Source organism: Cricetulus griseus, chromosome 5 (genome assembly GCF_003668045.3).
Source record: "Cricetulus griseus strain 17A/GY chromosome 5, alternate assembly CriGri-PICRH-1.0, whole genome shotgun sequence".
In the NCBI taxonomy this organism is placed as follows: Eukaryota; Metazoa; Chordata; class Mammalia; order Rodentia; family Cricetidae; genus Cricetulus; species Cricetulus griseus.
In genome coordinates this window covers 129,266,816-129,286,759 of record NC_048598.1, presented here as the reverse complement: position 1 = coordinate 129,286,759, position 19,944 = coordinate 129,266,816, and the positions used below count along the sequence as shown (strand labels likewise).

Here is a 19,944-nt window from a genome sequence, read left to right as displayed (position 1 = left end):
CTAATCAAAATCCCCAAAGTCCACATTTTTTGAAACAAGAGCATAGACAGGTCTATCACAGCAATACCCCAGTCCCTGGTACCAAGTTCTGTCTTTGGGTTTCTATCACTGTGAATAGACACCATGACCACAGTAACTTTTTTTTTTTTCAGAGGCTTTTTTATTTGAATTAGAAACAAGATTGTTTTGCATGACAATCCCAGTTCCCTCTCCCTCCCTTCCTCGCCTACCCCGCCCCCTAACTAAAACCCTACCTATCACAAATCCTTTCTGCTCCCCAGGGAGGGTGAGGCCTTCCATAGGGGGTCATCAGAGTCTATCATATCCTTTGGGATAGGGCCTAGGCCCACCCCCATGTGTCTTGACTCAGGCAGTATCCCTCTATGTGGAATGGGCTCCCAAAGTCCACACCTATGCTAGGGATAAGTACTGAACTACTACAGAAGGTCCCCGTAGATTTCTGAGGTCTCCTCACTGAAACCCACGTTCCTGGGGTCTGGATCAGTCCTATGCTGGTATCCCAGCTATCAGTCTGGGGAGCAAGAGTTCCCCGATGTTCAGGTCAGCTGTTTCACTAGCCTGGTCTGGACCCCTTTGCTCATCACTCATTCTTCTCTGCAACTGGATTCCAGTTCAGTTCAGTGATTAGTTGTGGGTGTCTACTTCTACTTCCATCAGCTGCAACCACAGCAACTCTTCTAAAGGAAAACATTTAACTGTGGGTGGGTTAGTCCATTATTGTCATGGCAGGAATCATGGTAGCATGTAGGTGGACATGGTGTTAGAGAAGGAGCTGAGAGTTCTATACAAGATCTGCAGGCAGCAGGAAGAGAATGAGACTCACTGGGCCTAGCTTGAGCATCTAAGACCTCAATCCTGTGATTCTGAGACTTACAAGATTTCAGTAAACTTGTCCAAAACATAAAAGTGTGGCTGTCTCTGCTATGTATTTACTAGTGTTATAATATTTATTTTAACAACACTGTTTTATTTTATGCCAAAATAAGAAAAGCCAGTGAAAATTTTGTGGAATGATGTGAATTAAGATATGAGATATGCATGAGAATAAAAACACATAAATGTATTCCTGGGTGTAGTAGAGTATGCCTGTAATTCTAGCACTTTTGAGGCTGAGGCATGAAGGTTGGGAGTTTTAGTCAAGCCTAGGATTCGCTGCCAGATTCTATCTCAGAAAACTAAAACAACAAAGCAAGGAACCAAAGGAAATAAGATGATGTAGCTATATAGTGTAGTGACCAACGTATATTCATGGTTTTACTTTTTCTTATAGCCCTTTGAGATGAAGAAGGACATGCAGACATGTCCCCATCTAACTGTCATCCACTTTGTCACATTTCAGGTTTTTAGTATAGTTGGCAAGTTAAATATAGTTATAGAGCAATGTTTATGGGTAATGTAAGAGCAGTATAATTCATATTCAACTTGCTGGAGTGGTTTCTTGATATTGTATTTTGAGTACCAGCATCTACATTTTCAGATTTCTTTTGGGATATCCTACTGAGATGAATTTTAAATAAATAAAATATTATGTAACCTCCAGAGGCTCAATATTCTTCTAAGAAGATGATTAAAAGCTATGCCACCAAGGCACTTTTAAAAAAAATCACAAAATTTAGGATTACACTGTGATATTTTTAAAATTATAGGTTGGATAATATTTTGAAAGTTGACATCTTCTCCTTCCCTAAACACTTTTATTTCTTTGTTCTGAAGCATGACCCATCCCCTTCATAGTTCCTGTGTAACTCTTCCCCACTGTACATATGCAAAATAAGACCCAATTTGTTAGCAAGCTGCATGGCGTTTTCTTTCCTGATTTCAACACCTTGGTTTGCAAAATCTGCACATCTGTCTCTGGAATACCTCTTTACTGGGCTGGAAATTTCATATGCCTTAACCAAATATAGGAAATGCAAACAGTTGAGAATTCTATAACTGTAAAAGATATAGCAAAGTTTGTATTTCTTTGTAATGACCAGTGACTTTTTGGGTGACCTTGATTGAGACACAATCTATTGTGAATTGATTTTGGTGTTGTACTCTGGGAAATTATCTAAACTTGCAATAATTCAGGAGGGTCCATCATAGTATGACTAATTGAACCCTGTTTGTTTGGTGGGTGAAATCCCAGGGAGTCAGTTGACGGTTGCTGTTTTGAGAATGCGAATTTCTGCATGCATCAGTATTTATTGGGACTCTGTGTCCTGCTCCATGCTGTGCTAAGTGCTGGAAGTGAAGTGGCACAGATGAGTAGTGTAGTCATTAATCTCTTGAAAATTATATTCTTTTAGTGAATGCAGGTAAAACTAAAGCTAAAACTAAAGAGGCAAATAATTGATATAATTATAGGTTATTATAAATGGTATAAGCACATAAAATAAAGACTAATTGATGAGACAGGGAGATTCACATTAAATGGGATTGTAAATACACTTTTTATTGCTGGATAGAATAACTGAAAAGTTGAGTGGGCCATTGTGGGCCAGTGTGTGTGTGTGTGTGTGTGTGTGTGTGTGTGTGTGTGTGTGTGCAAGTAGGTAAAAGAGAGTGTCAGGAAGAAAGGAGGAACAGGAGTTTGATTGGCTTTTAGTGAATTATGTGGCTAAGGAACCTGGCAAGTTCCAGGTCTGCAGGGTGGGCTGGTTGACTGGAGACCAAGCAAAGAATCAGTGTTGCAGTCCCGTCAGAAGTGTGTCTGCTGGCAGAATTCCCCTTTCTCTAAGTCTTTGTTTAGTTTAAGACTTGAAGTGTTCAGATATGACTTACCAGAGTAGAAGAAAATCTGCTTCGCACAAAGTTCACCACCTTCAAAGTCAGTCTCACACAAAGAGCACCCTTCAGAAACATCCAGAATGATCTTTGACCAGCATGTTAGCACAGTGGCCTAGTTAACTTGACACATACAATTAACTTTGACAGGAACTTATCTTCCATCTCTATGCTTCTGTTCTTATTTCCTTCAGTTAATTGTGGCAGAGAGGTTGGGGAAAGGTTGTCACTAAAAACCTTTATTAGGAAGATGTTCAGTCATACAAGAATGTAGGGAAAGAATGGTGTAATGAACCCATGTGCCCATCATCCACTGTTAACAGTAACAAGATGATTCATTTCTGAATTATACCCTCTTGTCTCAAGTTCTTTCTTTGTCTTTTTCTCAAGAGGTGATGTTCCTTTAAATTCACTATTAAGTTTAACAAAACAGCTCCCTTCTTGCAACTCAGAAAGCAGGCTATGGTCTTCTGGCCAAGAATTTCATCCAGTCCATGAACTTGTTATCCAGTCAGCTGAATGTGGAGATGAAAGCATCAAATCGGGAGGTTGGGAGGAACGGTGAAAGCCTTGACAGATCTGGGCACACTTACAGTTGAGCAGCTCTGCTTCTCAATTATTTACATAAGCACGCATGGTGAGTTACCTTAGAAACAGACTCTTCTTGTGGCATTTGAGCTTCCTCTGTGATGCAGGCTATTAATAAAAACAGCCTGAAGCGCTTTGTAAGTATGGATCACTGCTGGAAATGTTTAACGCCTAAGTGTGAGAGCTTCCTAAAACACACATCATGGTTTCAAAAGCTGCAGATTTCCTCTGAGTTTTCACATTACCAATAACTGTATAACATATGGGCGCATGTGTCTGACATACAGAATTCCATCTTATTTTTAGCAGAAACCCTGGAGCCTTTTCTGTTTTGAAAATGGCCATGGCATGGAGTTTCACTATGGAGAGTTCTAGGCAGCTCTTCCTAAGCCTCAGTTGTCTGCCTGGGCTCACCCAGTAAGTAGTGTTTGTGACTTAGCCTCAGTGCAGTGGGCCTCCACAGGATGCATGGGGTGGCGGGGGTGGGGAGTCATGGGGTGCTCCATCACATATTTTTGATGGAGCTCGTGAAAGGATTTCACCTAGTTTCTGGATGGTTTTGAGAGCATTTTGGTGTAGTGAAGAAGCACATACTACTTTTAATCCTAGGAGAGCAAAGTTATCATAAATTAAAAGCTTCACTGCGTATGTTAAATAGCAGTACTATTTGAACCATTGTTTCCTCCTTGGCATTTCCAGAGAAATCTTTCCAGGTTACAGGCAGTCTAGAGGAGACCTCAAGGCAGCGTTAGTTAGTTAGCACACAGGATTTTGGATCTGTGTGCTTTTGTCAGCCAGACAGTAGTGTTCGTGTGTATTTTAGAGAGACATATGCTTTCAATCTTTTAAAAAAAAATCATTTATGGGTAGGCGGCAAGGAAAAGGAGTTATTGTTTGAGGAGAATAGAGTTAGTAGCACAGATTACTGCTCCAGCATAGAGGTGGGTGTCTGGGAATCCAGGCACTTCACTAGCTGTTTGAGCAATCAGTTTTAAAGAGATTATTGAAGTAACTGGTTTAAAGTCCCATTGCTTACTTAGCATGGCAGGTTAAAATAAATGAAAGGACCTGTCTATAGTTACTTATTAAAATATTTACATTCTTCCAAAACATGAATAAGGAGCAGAGGCCTTCTTTATAAAAGCACTCATTATAATGGAAATCCTGGGATTCCAGGTTTGATGGTTGAAGTTTAGTGACAAGATGACAGATACTGTTTGAAGTATGTGCATTTAGGAATTCCAAAAGTATTTTAAATCTTAACTTTCTTACAGTTTCTCCACTCGGGTTCCTTTAAATATTTCTTAATACTTAGAAGCAATTAATGTAAGTGGCAGAGAATATTCTTATTTGCTTAAAACCTGCTTGTACTAGCTTCTCCCTAACAAAGTCTTGATAGAACATCAATTCATAGTTGTTAAGTCCATAAAAGTGAAGGACATTTGATAGGAGAATGGTGGGAGGAACCTACTTTTAAAATATGAGCACTTTGAATGTTTTAATTTTGTTATCACACACACACACACACACATATATATATATATGTGTGTGTGTGTGTGTGTGTGTGTGTGTGTGTGTGTGCACAGATTTGCACCAGTATGTGTGTAGATATGTAATGATACCTTATGGGAGTTGGTTCTCTCTTCTTCAGTCATGTGGATCTGGGCACTGCACTCTTCTTTCCAGGCTTGTTAGGAAGAACTTTTACCCACAGAATCTGACTGGCCCTGAGGTTGTTTTTAATATCACCATGAAGCAAAACCCAAATTGAAACCTTGCAAACCACATCACAGAAGTTCTGGTGGCATCTTAGGGTTTTGTACTGACTTCTAAAAAGATAGCCATCATATACTTTATTTTTTATTACATTTATTTATTTATTTATTTATTTATTTATTTATTTATTTGTGTGTGTGTGTGTGCCTGCCCATATGTGACTCTGTGTGTGTGTGTGTGTGTGTGTGTGTGTGTGTGTGTGTGTATGTGTGCATGTGTGCATGTGTGTAATTCAGAGGACAACTGAACTGGTGGAAGTTGGTTCTCTCCTTCCAACATGTGGGTCCTAGGGATTGAATTGAGGACTTCAGACTTTGCATCAGGCTTACCTGCTGAGCCCTCTTGCCTGCCCTTCCCTTGACTCTTCATTACAAAGTTCTTCCTTCCCCATTTTGGGTTTGTAAAGGCCATTCTTTGTTGCTGTTGTTACTTAATTACTTTTAATGATAAAAAGAAAGCCCTAAACACACACACACACACACACACACACACACACACACACACACACACACACAGAGCTAACATAGAGGACTATGATTAGTTAACCAGATTTGAGCTATTCCATATTTATTTTCCCCAAATGAAAATAAAACTTGTAGGCAGCTGGAGAAAAACAATTTCGTCTGTTCTTTGGAATGAATCTTAGCAGCAGGGAGCTCTTGTTTTAAGTTAGTCTTTGATCTTCCTAAGTCTCTCCCTTTCCCTCTGTCCTCTGGACAGTAATGCCCATGTCAGCTGCACTCCATGCCTTTGTTCTAGTTCAGAAACCTTTATAATGCTTGTACATGTTATTTTCCCTGTGCTTTGCCTCTGCATTTATGTTCCTAACTCATGTTTGTCTTAGGAGTATTTAAGGGAAAGAATTTAATTTAAATTAGAATTTTCCCAAGGAAAAGCTGAACCTAGCCAAAATATATATTCGGTGTGAGAGTTTGTTCAGAATGGAGGCTAAACAGGGAACACACTTTTCAAGTGATGGGGATTTCTGCTCATTACCTGTTCCTTTGCTGTGCTCAGGGAACACTAAAATTCTCTTTGGAATGAGATGCTGTTGGTAGTTTGCTTGCAGACTGTCATGCCTCCCAGGAGGCAGGTGTGAGTCCTCGTTGAATGTGAGTGGGACCATCTGAATGGAAGATCATAGAGGTGTTTAGTGTCTTCAGCAAGCAATATTTGGTGTTTTTGTGAGGAAGAGAGGGAAAAGACAATAGGCCGGCATAGTGGGATTAAAACAGGGATATAATTAGCATTTTGTTTTAGCTGAATAGATGTAGTGATTATACATATATGTACATATTGCTTTGAAATAGGTCATATGTATGTAGTTACTTAAGAGGCAGTTGGCTCCAATGTCATACTCAGAAAGCAGTGCTTCACAGTTATCATGTGGAATTCTCTGCCAGAGGCGAGGGGTGTGTAAAAGCAGTGTTTCCAAATGTTCTTTGGGGCCACCTTGTCTGAGCAGACCCGAGAGACATTGTATAGCCCCTGCCTAACCTACTTCTGTTTGTAACCACAAAGATCCCATTAAGGCTGATGATTCTGATGGGGTCTCAGGGGAATCTGATTACTAATGCTTGGCAGACACAAAAGCATTGACATTGTCATGTTATTAGCGTCACTATCCTAAGAGCCCAGTCATCAAGGACGCCAGGAGACCGAATCTTCATAACCGCTAATGAAGGAGATAAAATGTGTAGCAATAGTCATGTTTGTAATGACCAAGTTTACTATTTGCTTGGGTTGAAAGCTTGCATAAATAACCAAAAGGAAACCATAGGAAAAAACAACTAACAGTTGTAAGCATTGATTTAGCTTGGGAGTTTCAGTTGATATCCTCATCAACAGACAGGAGGGGGGCCCCAAGATGAATGAGACTATGGGACTGTGTCCTTTGACCCTGCAGAACTATATTCAATGGGTTAGTAATTTGTGATGGATTGGATTTCTGCTTATGCATGAAAATTTCATTAGATGAAAGATTCATGTTCCCCTCATTACAAACCTAATGGAACCAGGTTAAAACCTGTTGTATAATTGTTGGTCATGGGGTATCTTTTAGATTCAGACCAACTTCAGCAGTCTGTGTTGTCTGTAGCAGTGACAATGGGAACAGGGACTCACTGAGACTCTGAGAATGATCTGAACATTATCTTCGGGAAATAGCTTAAGTCAACAGTTTGAAGATAGTGTAAAATTTCTAAAAAAACAAACAAACAAACTGATTTATAGTTTTAATAGATGTTTAGTTTCTGGTTTATGGAGGCCAGTCTGAATTCAGTTCATTTTGATGCAATACTTAACTTCTTGACTAACTGCTATCATTTTGCCATATTTGGCAAATGTCAGACATTTTGATAAGTTCATTTATCTGTATCATAGACATGTTTGACCCAAATGAATTGTATGTGTTGGCTATCAGTAGCAATAACAACCCAAAGAATAGGGCTAAAGGAAATTTCCCAAAACACTGTCAGACTTCTCTCTTTATGGAAGACTGGAGGTTTGCTGGATATGCTTCTGCTGTTTTGCAGAAGAAGAAATGAATACCCAGGGAATGAAGCCTCTTTTACAAGTCATTGCTACTTCTAGATCTAGGAATGGCACATGGTACCTCACCTGTTTTATTGCTATTTAGCTTTGTTTCTTGTTTTTCAATTGCTTTATGGTGCTGGGGATGGAACTCAGCATGTACAGGGACTTGCTCTACCATTGAGCTATATCCCCAAGCCTTTCCTAAACCTCTCACTAAAAAATACCTGTTTTTACTTTATTATTGTCATCTTTAGCCAGTACTACTTTTTCCGTAAGGTTAGGGGGAGAGCCAAACAGAGCATGCTTGGAAGAAGGAGAGCAGAGTCTGAGGAGTAGTGAGCAGATGTAGATATAGAGATGCAAGATGGACATGCCATACAGAGTACTACTTTTCCATAGGAGCGACTGTGGGGATTCTGAGCAAGAAAGGAACATCACAACTTTTATTTTAGTAGGAAATATGGAAGGAAGCCCTACTCTTGACTAGCTTAGTAATGCGAAACTCCTGCTATCCCAGTGAATACTGTTCTCATTCTGATGGAGCAGTTACCCTCTGCAATAGAAGGATTGCACAGACCTTAAGATGAGACTGTTTCACAGATGTGAATTTGAAAGAGAACTTTCAGGCTCCAGTTGAAAATTTTAGTTAAAAAAAATCTTAAATCATTACAAATGGAAAACATAACAGGCTATTGAAGCATATTAGGCTGTTAAGTGAAGCAATCACTATAAAATATGTGCATGTGTTTATATTGGTGTCTTAGTTAGGGTTTTCATTGCTGTGTGCTGTGGAATAATCCTTTTGCATACTGTAAAGATTTGTCACTCGGTTTGGTTTAATAAAGACACTGACCAGCCAATAGCTGGACAAGATAGGTTAGGGGGAGAGCCAAACAGAGTATACTCGGAAGAATGAGGGCAGAGTCTGAGGAGTAGTGAGCAGATGTAGAGAGATGCAAGATGGACATGCCATAAGGAGACAAGGTACCAATTCACATAGCAAAGCGTAGATAAAAGTATGGGTTTATTGAAAATGTAAGAGTTAGCTAGTAACAAGCCTGAGCTATTGACTGAAGATTTATAATTAATATTAAACAACTATGTGGTTACTTGGGAGCAGTTTGTGGAACACAAAACTTCTACCTACACATCATGATCATAAACAACTTGGTGAGATTGATTTCTTCTTACAACTCTCAGGTCACATGCCATTGCTGAGAGAAGTCTGGAGACAGCAGCTGATACAGAGGCCATGGAGGGGTGGTTTTCCTTTTCCTTTTTCTTTTTTTGATTTTTCAAGACAGGGTTTCTCTGTATTGCTTTGGAACTCTCTCGGTAGACCAGGCTGGCCTTGAACTCACAGAGATTCTCCTGCCTCTGCCTCCCAAGTGCTGGGATTATAGGCGTGCAGCACCAACACCCGACTTGTAGGGGTGCGTCTTAATTTCTTGCTCTCCCCGTGGCCTACTCAGCCTTGAAGATGGAGGTTTCTGTTCCTCCTGATCCCACATCTGCTTTGCCCTACATAAACACACAAAAACTTACATTAAGTGTAAAATGTTTGGCCGATGGCTCAGGCTTCTTATTTGGCTAGCTCTGTCTAATTATTAACCCATTTGTATTAATCTATGTATTGCCATGAAACTGTGGCTCACCCATAATCTGGCATGTTAGTTCTTAGGCAGCATGGTGTCTCCCCATGGCTGCTCTCTGCCTTTCTCTCCCCAGCCTTCTCCTGGTGTGGTAGCCCCTTGTATGCTTCTTGTCTGGCTACTGGCCAATCAGTGTTTTATTCACCAAACAATAAGAGAAACAAATATACAGAAGGACACCCCCCATTCACAGCCTAAGTTTCTTTTAATAGCAAATTTTCCATATATTTTAATCATGTTTTCCCCTCCCCCAATTCCTCTAAAATCCTCCCCACTTCCCTATCTACCCAATTTTGTGTTCTTTTTCACTCTTTAAAAACCAAACTAAATCAAACCAAACAAACAAGACACACACACAAACCCACAAAAACAGAACCCCCCTTAAAAGCCCAAACACTGCAAAACAAGACATAAATCTACAAAAATACCATTGAGTTTGTTTTGTGTTGGCCAACTGCTCCTGGGCAAGAAGCCTACTCTGAAGTGTGTTAATATACCTAGTGACACTCCATTGGAGAAAACTATTTTTTCCGTTGCCAGCAGGTGTCAATTGCAGATAGCTTGTTGGGTATGAGTGAAATCCCCCGTCCACTTCCTCCTCTCAGTGCTGGAACTCATTTGGATTGAATCTGTGCAGGCCTTGTGCATTCGGCATGCCTTCTTACATACTCCAGGACCACCTCTCCAGGGGTGGCACAGCCACAGGAGGCTCGTCCTTCTCACATGAATGCTAATTAAGAAAATGCTCTGTAGGCTTGCTTACAGCATAATCTTATGGAGTCATTTTCTCAAGTAAGGCTCCCTACTCGCTGATGACTCTAGCTTGTGTCAAGCTGACAAGAAACTATATGTATAGCAAGCACAATAGCTATATGTATTCAATATTCAAAAATATTGATTGCCTATCCTGTAACCACCAGGCACTCTGCTACATGCTGATAACACAACAAAGACAAAAAAATGAACCAGTTACCAGACTTCATTGGAATTCTAATTTATTAAAGAAAACAGATGTGAAAAGAAATACGTAAGTCACCAGCAAGCTACAATTGTATATTATTAGACTTTAATATGTGTATTGTATTAATTAGAATAAGAGGTGCTGTGACAAAATGGCTAATAAATTCTTAAAGATGGTTAGTATTTTTAGCCATGGGGAAGATGCAAGTTAAAACTGCTTTAGATGCCATTTCCCCCCTGTCAGAATGGCTATCAACAAGAAAATGAGTGAAAAACAAAGGCTGGTGAGGATGTGGGGAAAGAAGCCCTTATACACTGCTGATGGCAATGTAAACTTGTATAAGTACTATCAAGATCAGTACGGAAGAAAAATAACATCAACAACAAAAACAAAACTAAAGTAGAACCAACATATTTTTCAGTTAGACCACTCTTTGATATACACCCAAAGGACTCTAAAGTCAACATTCCACATAGACACTTATTTATCCATATTTACTGTTGCATTATTGACAATGGCCAGAAAATGGAGTCAGCCTCTCAATAGGCTATCTATTAATGTGATTTCTGTCACCGTAGGTCGCTTTTCTAACCTCCATAGCCATCGGCAGGTGTAAACAGATAAAAAAAGTGGTGTACACATGTGATGGAATTTATTCACCCACAAAGAAAAGTAGAATCTTGTCATTTGGAGATAAACAGATGAACGTATTTAGCAAAATAAGCCATACTCAAAAAGACAAATAAAGAGATAGAGCTCAGTGTTGGAGCATTGGACTACAGAAAGAAAAATACCGTGTGTTTCTTTTTATACATAGAACCTGGATTAAAAATTACATACCTGCATGTATGTGTATATGCAAGTATATTTACATATGTATAGGTCATGCAACTAGAATGGAGATCAAGAGAGAGGAGGAGATCTTCAGAGAGGTGGGGAATAGAGAGGTTAGTGAATACCTGTGATGAGAGAGCAGAAGGGGCAACAGTGTAAGATGGAAAGGGAGCCAGCTGGAGGGGAGAGGAGGGTGTAGGAAAGGGGAGTAGGAAGAGGGGAGCAAGGTTGATAAGAGTGCTTTGAAGGGATATTTTAGGCTGGCTTAATTTAGTTTGGGTTCAGGGGGAAGGAAAAGAATTCTGAAAAGCATAAACTGAGAACTATAAAGAGATTAGTGGGTGCCTTTGGGTGGGAGTGGGGGAATCCCAGAGGCAGGAGAGCTTCAGGGAAGGAGCTAAAGGATTTGAGGAGAAGATGCAGGTATAGACAGCAAGTAGACAGGAAAGGGCTGCACCAGACATGCGCTCAGAATCCTCTGGAGTAGGAGATTATGGTAAGAATGATGGGTGTATTAGTCAGGGCTCTCTAGAGGAACAGGACTAATAGACTGAATATACATAGAAAGAATATTCATTAGAATGGCTTACAGGTTGTGGACCAACTAGTCCAACAATGTCTGTCTGCCAACATAAGGTCCAAGCATCCACTTGTATGCTCAGTCCACTGTATGTCTCAGGTATAGGGCTGTATTTCTCAGCTGGTCTTCAGTATACACCAGAATCCCGAAGAAGTAGGCTCTAATGCCAGTGAAGGAATGGACTTACCAGTGAGAGTGAGAACAAGCAGACAGAGAGGAATGAAGCTGGCAGAAAGCAAGAGCTTCCTTCTTCCACATTCTTTATATAGGCTGACAGCAGGTTTGGTCCAGACTAAAGGTGAATCTTCCCACCTCAAAAATCTGGATTAAAAGTGGCTTTTTCCCACTTTGAATGATTTAATTAAAAATAAAATCCCTCAGAGGTGTATCAAACTGCTTGGGTTTCAGTTCGTTCTGTAGTCAAGTTGACAGCCAAGACTAGCCATCACAATGGAACATCATTATTGTAAACGCTAAGTGGTCTCATCAAGCATGTGTCTTGGAAGGATGTTAGAAGTCATCCCGGGGGAAATGGGGTGAAAGTGAATATAGGGAGACTCCTGAAGAGGCTGCTAAGTGGAATGGGTGGGAATCAAGGTGACTTGAACTCAGCTGATGCCTATGTTGGGACAAAGACCAGTAAGTTCAAGAAGGAAGAATGGGTGGGCCTGGGTGGCCAATTCCAGATACAGTTTTGGTTGTTGAGACAATGACTAGGTTCCTGTGTATTACGGTTACAACCCTGTAAATTGCATGCAAATACAGTGTCATATTTCTTATATGCAAAGTAATCAGTTGTATCAAGCAGTGGGATTCTTAATGGTCACATCTGTTTTTAAACACATTGTTATAGGATGGCTACTTCTACAGTTAACAACTATAGAATGCTGACCCTGTGAGTTTTGCTTAGTCTGTCTCAAGAGGGCTACAATGACCATAGTTCCATATTTCCTCCTTATATTTGGGTCTAAAATGTATCTTCAAGTGACACAAATGCTTCTATTCTCCAGGGACAAAGATCAACTGTTGGGTATCTTTATCTGGAAGTTATTCCTGTTAATTTTTTTCTTTTCACAATTTTATCACATTAGCTCTCAATTATATTTCGTCTTTTCATGGATGCTGTTTGAAATTCCTGAATCTCCTTCAGCAGGGACCTGTTGATGCATATGCCAATGGTCTTGGGATCTGGGTGCCTTGCTGTCTACCAAAAGGGAGGTCATGCTAATCACTTGAACTAGTTTTACCTTCCAAAAAGTTATTTTAGAATTTTATGTATATGGATATTTTGTCTGCATTTATGTATGTATGTGCATCACATGTATATCTGGTGACAACAGAGGCCAGAAGTCAGAAGACAGTGTCAGAGCCCCTGGAACTGGAGTTGCATATGGTTGTGAGCCACCATGTGGGTGCTGGGATCAAGCCCAGGTCCTCTGGAAGAGCAGCCAGTGATCTTAACCACTGAGCCAGCCCCAGGCTCTATCTTTAAAAGGTAAACATTAATTAGATCATTTAGCCCTCCTGAAGCTCTTATTATATGTGTTTGAAAATGGGTTTTCCTCTAAGAGCAGCAACAGTCTCTTTAAAAAAAATTGTTACTGAGGCTGGATTCAGTAGTCCTTCTGGACCCTCTGAGGACCTTGCCTGTTTGTGTTACAACCACTGGGTATTTATGGAGTGTATTTAAATTTCCTTGGCTGTAATACATAATCAAACACACTCAATGGGCTTATGAAACCTGAGTATTTAAAAAGTACCATCACTGTAACAGCATAAACCTTCAGAAACTTCACATTTCAATTGAGCCAAGTCTAATTTGTTTTACATTGTCCTGCTCAAGCATACTCCAAGGTATTTGTTATGTCAAGTTTAGAAATGGACTTTAGTAAAAGCCTTGTGTGACTGAAAGAGCAATTGAAGATATTTTTACTTTATCACACTTTGGAAAATTAGTTGCAACAGTTTTCACATTTTAAATGATTTCCATTAGTGAAACAGGCTAAATAGAAATGGAATGAGGTCAGTCCTCCCAGTCAGGGGCTGGTGAGGGGGCTCAGCAGGTAAAGGGGCTTGCTGGCATGGCTTGCATTTGATCCCTGGAACCATGAGGTGGAAGGAGAAAACTGGCTACTGAAAGTTGTCCTGTGATCTCCACATTTGCCCTATCCCATAAAATGAACAAACAAACAAACAAACATAAAAAATGCCAAACCTTCAAGTCAGACAGGCGTCTCAGTTTAAACTCAACATTTGTCTTTTCCTGGGAGAATAGTCCCACCTTTGATATGTCTACAGTTGCCACAGTCTTACTGGCCTTTTGTGAAGTTTTGGAGTAGTCATTTGAAATTCAACAGGAGAGAACTGGAATATCACTTCTGTTCTTTAAGCCAGATAATAAACGTTAAACAAGGCATGCGCCCTTTATGAGCCTCAGAGTTTCCATCTATAAAAGGGGAAAACTATTGTCTTTTATGCAAGCTTTTATTTGTGAAAGTTCTCAAAAATATTGTATATAGTAACATGACAGAGAGATAACCCTTTCTGAGATATTCACATATCAGAAAGATATATTAAATATTTTACCTTATAAAACATTACAAAGTTCAACATAATGAATGTCTGCTATTAAGTTCCTGCTACACCCTGGATTCTTTCTATGTTTTAAAAAATATTCTGTAATATAATTTACAAGATGAAGTACAATATAGGGAGTTACGATCTCTGCATTATGAATGAGAACATACTGGTGTCCAGGTACATGTCCATGATTTGAAATAACTGAAGGGTGGATCCAAGGCAGCTCTGGTTTGCAATGATTCTAAAATAATTGTGCTTTCCCTTCCTCACTCCCTCCCTCCTTCCCTTTCTTTCTGACTCATCTCATTATTAACTGGTAAATATGTATTTTGATCATAAGGAAGTTCTCCTTTCAATTTATATCCACTGTTCTTCCTCCCCCATCCCCAAAGCCCAGTAGTAAAGGTGTGTCCGAGACCCTGCTGTATTGTATCCATATTACTGCATGGAAGCCGTGTGTGTGTGTGTGTGTGTGTGTGTGTGTGTGTGTGTGTGTGTGTGTGTGTGTGTGTGTGTGTGTGTTGTATATGTCCACTTGTGTGTGCAGGTGTACACACAATGCACTTGTAGGCTAGAGGTCAACATTGAGCATTCTTCATTGCTTTTTGTCTTATGTTTTGAAACAGGGTCCCTCACTGAATTTGAAGTTCATCGGTTTGACTAGGCTGGCTGGCCAGTGAGCCCTTGGGATCCTCCTGTCTTTGCCTCCTCAACTCTGAGATTACAAGTATGTGTTGCTCTGCATGACTTTTGGTGGGTTATTGAACTCATGACCTTGGTCTTGAGCAGCAAGCTCTTTAGTGACTAAGCTATGTCCCTTGCTCCAGTAGTCTATTTTTATATTTGTTAAGATGCCAACATGTCTTGGACAAATGCTTCAAAAAGTATTTCATTTCAATGGCAAAGATCTCTACCCACATAACAAATTTGCTTTTTAAAAGAAAACACCTGTGGATACTTCTGAATCATGTGAAAGATGCATGACAGCCCATTTTGTAGTTCTTATTTTTGCTGCATGCATTATTCATCTTCCAAACCTTCTTAGGCAATTCAAAAATGACTTTCTCCATCAGGCTTGATAATGGTAGACTTAATTAGTTTAAGACTAGTGTGACAATAATAAATACTACATTTTGTAGACATGGGAAGTTATCTGACAGCTGCCTGTGAAGGAGGCACTCTAGATAAATCCGGTATTCTTGACTCTTCCTTAGATTGGCCTAAGAGTCGTGGTGAAGAGTGAGAAGGGTTTTTACAAGGTGATTCATCTTTCAAAATATGCTAAACATCCTCACATGTTTGAAGGTAGATTTGTATATGATTTTGACTTAGGATTTGGTTACCTGGAAACCGTGCTATTGGAAACACTTTCCCTGCCTTTTAGAATGTAATTTATTCTCCAGGAGCTCAGAAACCTTTGAAAATGACACAGGCTTGCACACTTCCATCATAGGTTTTTGTGGTTTTCTACAAGCTGATGTTTCTTACATTCTAACTCTTCCTGCCTTATAACAATAAGTCTTTACTCCAAGCAGCCCAAGTCCTGCCCGCCGCCACGTTATGGTCCGAAGTAACACAGAGTCTTATATTACTTACAAATGCTGCTTGGCCAATGACTAGGATTTCTCATCTGCTAGCTCAGTCTTAATTATCATAAATCTATATATTTTATAAGACTTATCTTATTGGACGCCAGTGGAAGTGTCCTGTCTTCCCAGGCTCACATGGTGACTCTGCTTTCTCCTACCTTTCCCAGAATCCTCCTTGACTCCTAGTCCCACCTATCTTGTTTTCCTATTGGCCAATAGTACTTTATTTTTCAACCAATAAGACAATCATGCACAGAAGGACCTCCCCCATCACAGCCTCCTGTAGGAAGTTGCCATTAGAAGAAAAGGAGGTCAGAAAGATATAACTAAAAGCCTCTATAGGTCCACAAGCATTTGTATTCTCTGTTAACAATTGCCTTTGGTGGAGTACTTAAAAATATGTGAGAAAGCATATAACTCAAGGATTTCATGGGTTTCCTATATAGAAACACAATCTATTGTTTTCTGCTTAGTAATTTTCTATATTTAAAATGATTGTAGTTCAATTCGTTACCATTACAATTAAAGCAGAATTCTAATTAAAGTAGGATTTCAAAAACACACTTCTTGGGAATACACCATTGGCTTTCCTTTCCTTTCCTTTCCTTTTCTTCTTGTAGCCCAGGCTGGTCTCAAACTCACAGAGATCCACCTGCATCTGCCTCCTGAGTGCTGAGATTAAAGGTGTGTGCCACCAATGCTTTTTATTTATCAATTTGTTCTATGTCTTTAGATTTCTAGATTATTCTGAGTACTTTGAGAGGCAGTAAACCTCACTCCACCCCACAAACAAGAACTCATGTGTTTTATACATTCTCACACACTCTCTTTCATGCACAAACATATATATTTCTGTTGTTTAATTTCCATGTCTCATAATGATACTCTACCAATAACTACCAATAAGCCTTTTCAATACTTTTAGTGTATTTTTCCTTTTAATCTAAGGATCTGGACAGGATCAACCTCTCTCCCTCCCTCCCTCCCTCCCTCCCTCCCTCCCTCCTCCTCTCTCCTCCCTCCCTTTCATTCTAATTAAAATTAACTTATCAACCTGACACATCCTAGAATCACCTGGGAAAGGTTGGTCTATAGGTGTGTCTGTGAGAGATTATCTTGATTGATTATTAATGTAGGAAGCCTCAGCCCACTGTGAGAAGGGCTATTCACTGGGAAGGTAGTCCTGAGCAATATAAGGGAGCTCGCTGAGCCTGAGAACAAATGAGTGAGATGGAGTAAGTCAGAATGAGTGAGCCAGCAAACAAGTCTACTATGGTTTCTGCTTCACATTCCTGAGTTACTGTTAGGACTTCCTTCCATAATGGATTATGACCTGGAAGTTTAAAGTTTAAGCCAAATCAACCATTTTCTGCCCAAGTTGTTTTTAGTTAGAGTGTTTTATCACAGTAACATAATAAAGTTCTTTCTCTTCCCCCCTGTCCTCTCTGTCTCTCTTTCCCATACATTCATCCCACTAGGAGCCAAGTCATCTTCTCACTAGTTATAAGAAAGTATTCCCTTGGTGTGCCCTCTCAATTGAGTTGACATTTACTTAAATACATATCCATGACTGCTTTGTCTGTACTGATATCCCTTGGGTTCAGGCTTATTTTATGAGTGGTACCCAGTATTACCAACTCCATAGTATTCTGTTCCTTTTCAGTGTTATAAAATAAACTAGACATTTCCCCCATATATAGATAGAGATTTTGTCTCTTTTGCATTGTTTTGAGATAATATGATAGTGAATTATCATATTATCAAATTAACAAAGATTTAGAACTCATCCCTGAAAATGAAATTTTATTCTTAACATTTCCAGTCTCTGCTACTATGCTCTTTGGTGTATCTAGCATGTTCTTGGATTTTAGAGACAAAAGAAACTGATAGAGTAAGTGAATTCACTTTAAAGAGGATGATAAATGATAGATTCAAGACCATTTGGTTTTAAACATTTTCATTTCATCCATCCATCCTCTTACCCACCCACCATCTATCCATTTATACACACACACACACACACACACACACACACACACACACACACACACACCATCCCTACCTATCCATCCATCCACCCGTCTACCCACCACCTATCCATTCATCCACCTGCCCATATGCATATGTACCCACCCACCCATCCACTCATCTACATACCCTTTCCATTCACCTACTTGTCCACCCATCAATACATACACATATCCATCCATCCATCCATCCATCCATCCATCCATCCATCCATCCATCTATCCATCCATCTACCCACCATGTTCAGAGCTCCTCCTGCTTTATGTGGATTATGGAGCCATAACCTGTAAGAGTACTCCCCAAACTTGTGGACTTCTAATCCATGAGAAGAATATTGACAAAGAAATTTAGCTTTATAAACTAAAGACATATTCTAAGTACTCTGAGGCAATGTCTTTAATTGTAGATGAAGAATTAGCAGAGAAAACCATTAGAGTTTCAATGCAAAAAAAATGAGGCAGGCTAGGTGTGAGGACATCTTGGGATAAACACATGAAAGTGATGGAAAAATCACGGTCATTTGTAAAAATTCCCAGTGTATCAGCATAACTAGCATATAGGATCTCGAAGTGAGGGGTAATCAGGAGTGGCTGCCTCCTCACTCTGTGGCAGTTTCTTTGGGGCCAGCCTATGCTCAGCTGGACATTCCATTAGAATGAAAAGTGGGGCTATATGAATTGTAAGGACAGGAGAAGATGGCTAAAGTCACTGATTTCTCTGAGAGGCCTTCCAGGTCTCTAACACCCTGAAGCACTTAGGCAAAATACTTTCTGGGTCATATGTAAAATAAATGAAGTCATCCGAACATCGAAGGCACCACAAAATGGTGGGTTGTGAAATTGGGTGGAGCAAATGCTGACAGGATAATGTACTAAATAGGAAACTTGTGGAATAACATCATTGGAGATTTTCATGACAGCTTCATGGAGGATTTATTTATAAATTTATCAAAATTATTGAGTATATAATTTCTCCTGAGCACTGTTTTAGGCATGATTCTAATGAGTTTTATGATTTTTATTTACTGATTCACTTATCATGTGTTCAGTACAATTCTAGGCACTGAGATAGACAGAACAAAACAGGTGGCCTCCACTCTCCATTGTGTCTACATTCCAAAGTAGAAAGGCAGTAAAGCCAGATGAAAGTCAGGCTGTGGGGAACAGAGGGTTCCATGGAAGCTGGAACAGATGAGAGACTGAAGCGAACCAGGTGAGTGATGTGAGAGACTGGGAGCTTGGGAAAGCAATCACTGGAGAGCAAAAGCTAATGGCAGATTGACTGGAACAGAAGGGGAGTGGGTTGAAGAGAGAGTCACAGTCACAAGGCCCTGTGACCCAAGAGGTAAATCCCCACAGCAAAATGATATACAGGGTTTGAAATAGCTGAATTTAAGATTTTGGTGTGACACATTAATGCATATCTGTTTCCTTACATAAGATTTTTTTAAAAAAATATTTACATTTAGTAGAGGTTTGGTCTTCCAGGGAAGATAACAGAAATACAGCAGTGTTGGCTAGGCTTATTCCTGCAGCCAGCCTAGGCCTTTATGTGCTTTATTAATTTCCTAGAAGACTCTGAACTACCAAAGCTCAAATACCATTGACTTGGATTTGTGGGAAGGGTAAGAAAAGAAGGAGCAAGCTAATGACTGGAGATGCTTGTTTTGAGTTTATAAGAGTTTAAAATTAAAATAGGATTGAGACTGGAGGCACACAGTTCAGTTGGTAGCATGCTTCCTAGAATATGGAAGCCCTGGATTTGGCCCCAGCACAATATGAACAAGATGCAGTTTTACAAGTGTGCAATCCTAGCACTCAGAATGTGAGGACTTATGGGCCACATGTTCAAGATCACTCTCGGCTATAGAGCAAGTGGAAGATCATCCCAAGAGATACGACACTATCTCAAACCAATCAACCACCCAGTTAACCAACTAAGCAAACCAAAGAAGGCAAAACCAACCAAAGAAACAAAAATAGGGATGGGTTAGCCTTTCCAGCAGGTATAAAAGGGAATGAGGAGAAGGCA

General features: G+C 39.8%; 1 protein-coding gene across 2 annotated transcripts in view; it reads left to right on the top strand.

The window, feature by feature from the left end:
* The window catches only part of Syt16 (synaptotagmin 16), a 149,913-nt gene that overhangs the window by 36,663 nt on the left and 93,306 nt on the right, over positions 1-19,944 (top strand). Inside the window, exon 3 of one of the 2 annotated variants that reach the window (XM_027418251.2) lies at positions 18,962-19,125. The exons of the other annotated variant lie outside the window; for it this stretch is intronic. The gene's annotated coding sequence lies outside the window, so the exon portion shown is untranslated. The remainder of the gene's footprint in view (positions 1-18,961; positions 19,126-19,944) is intronic. 2 annotated transcript variants of the gene reach the window in all.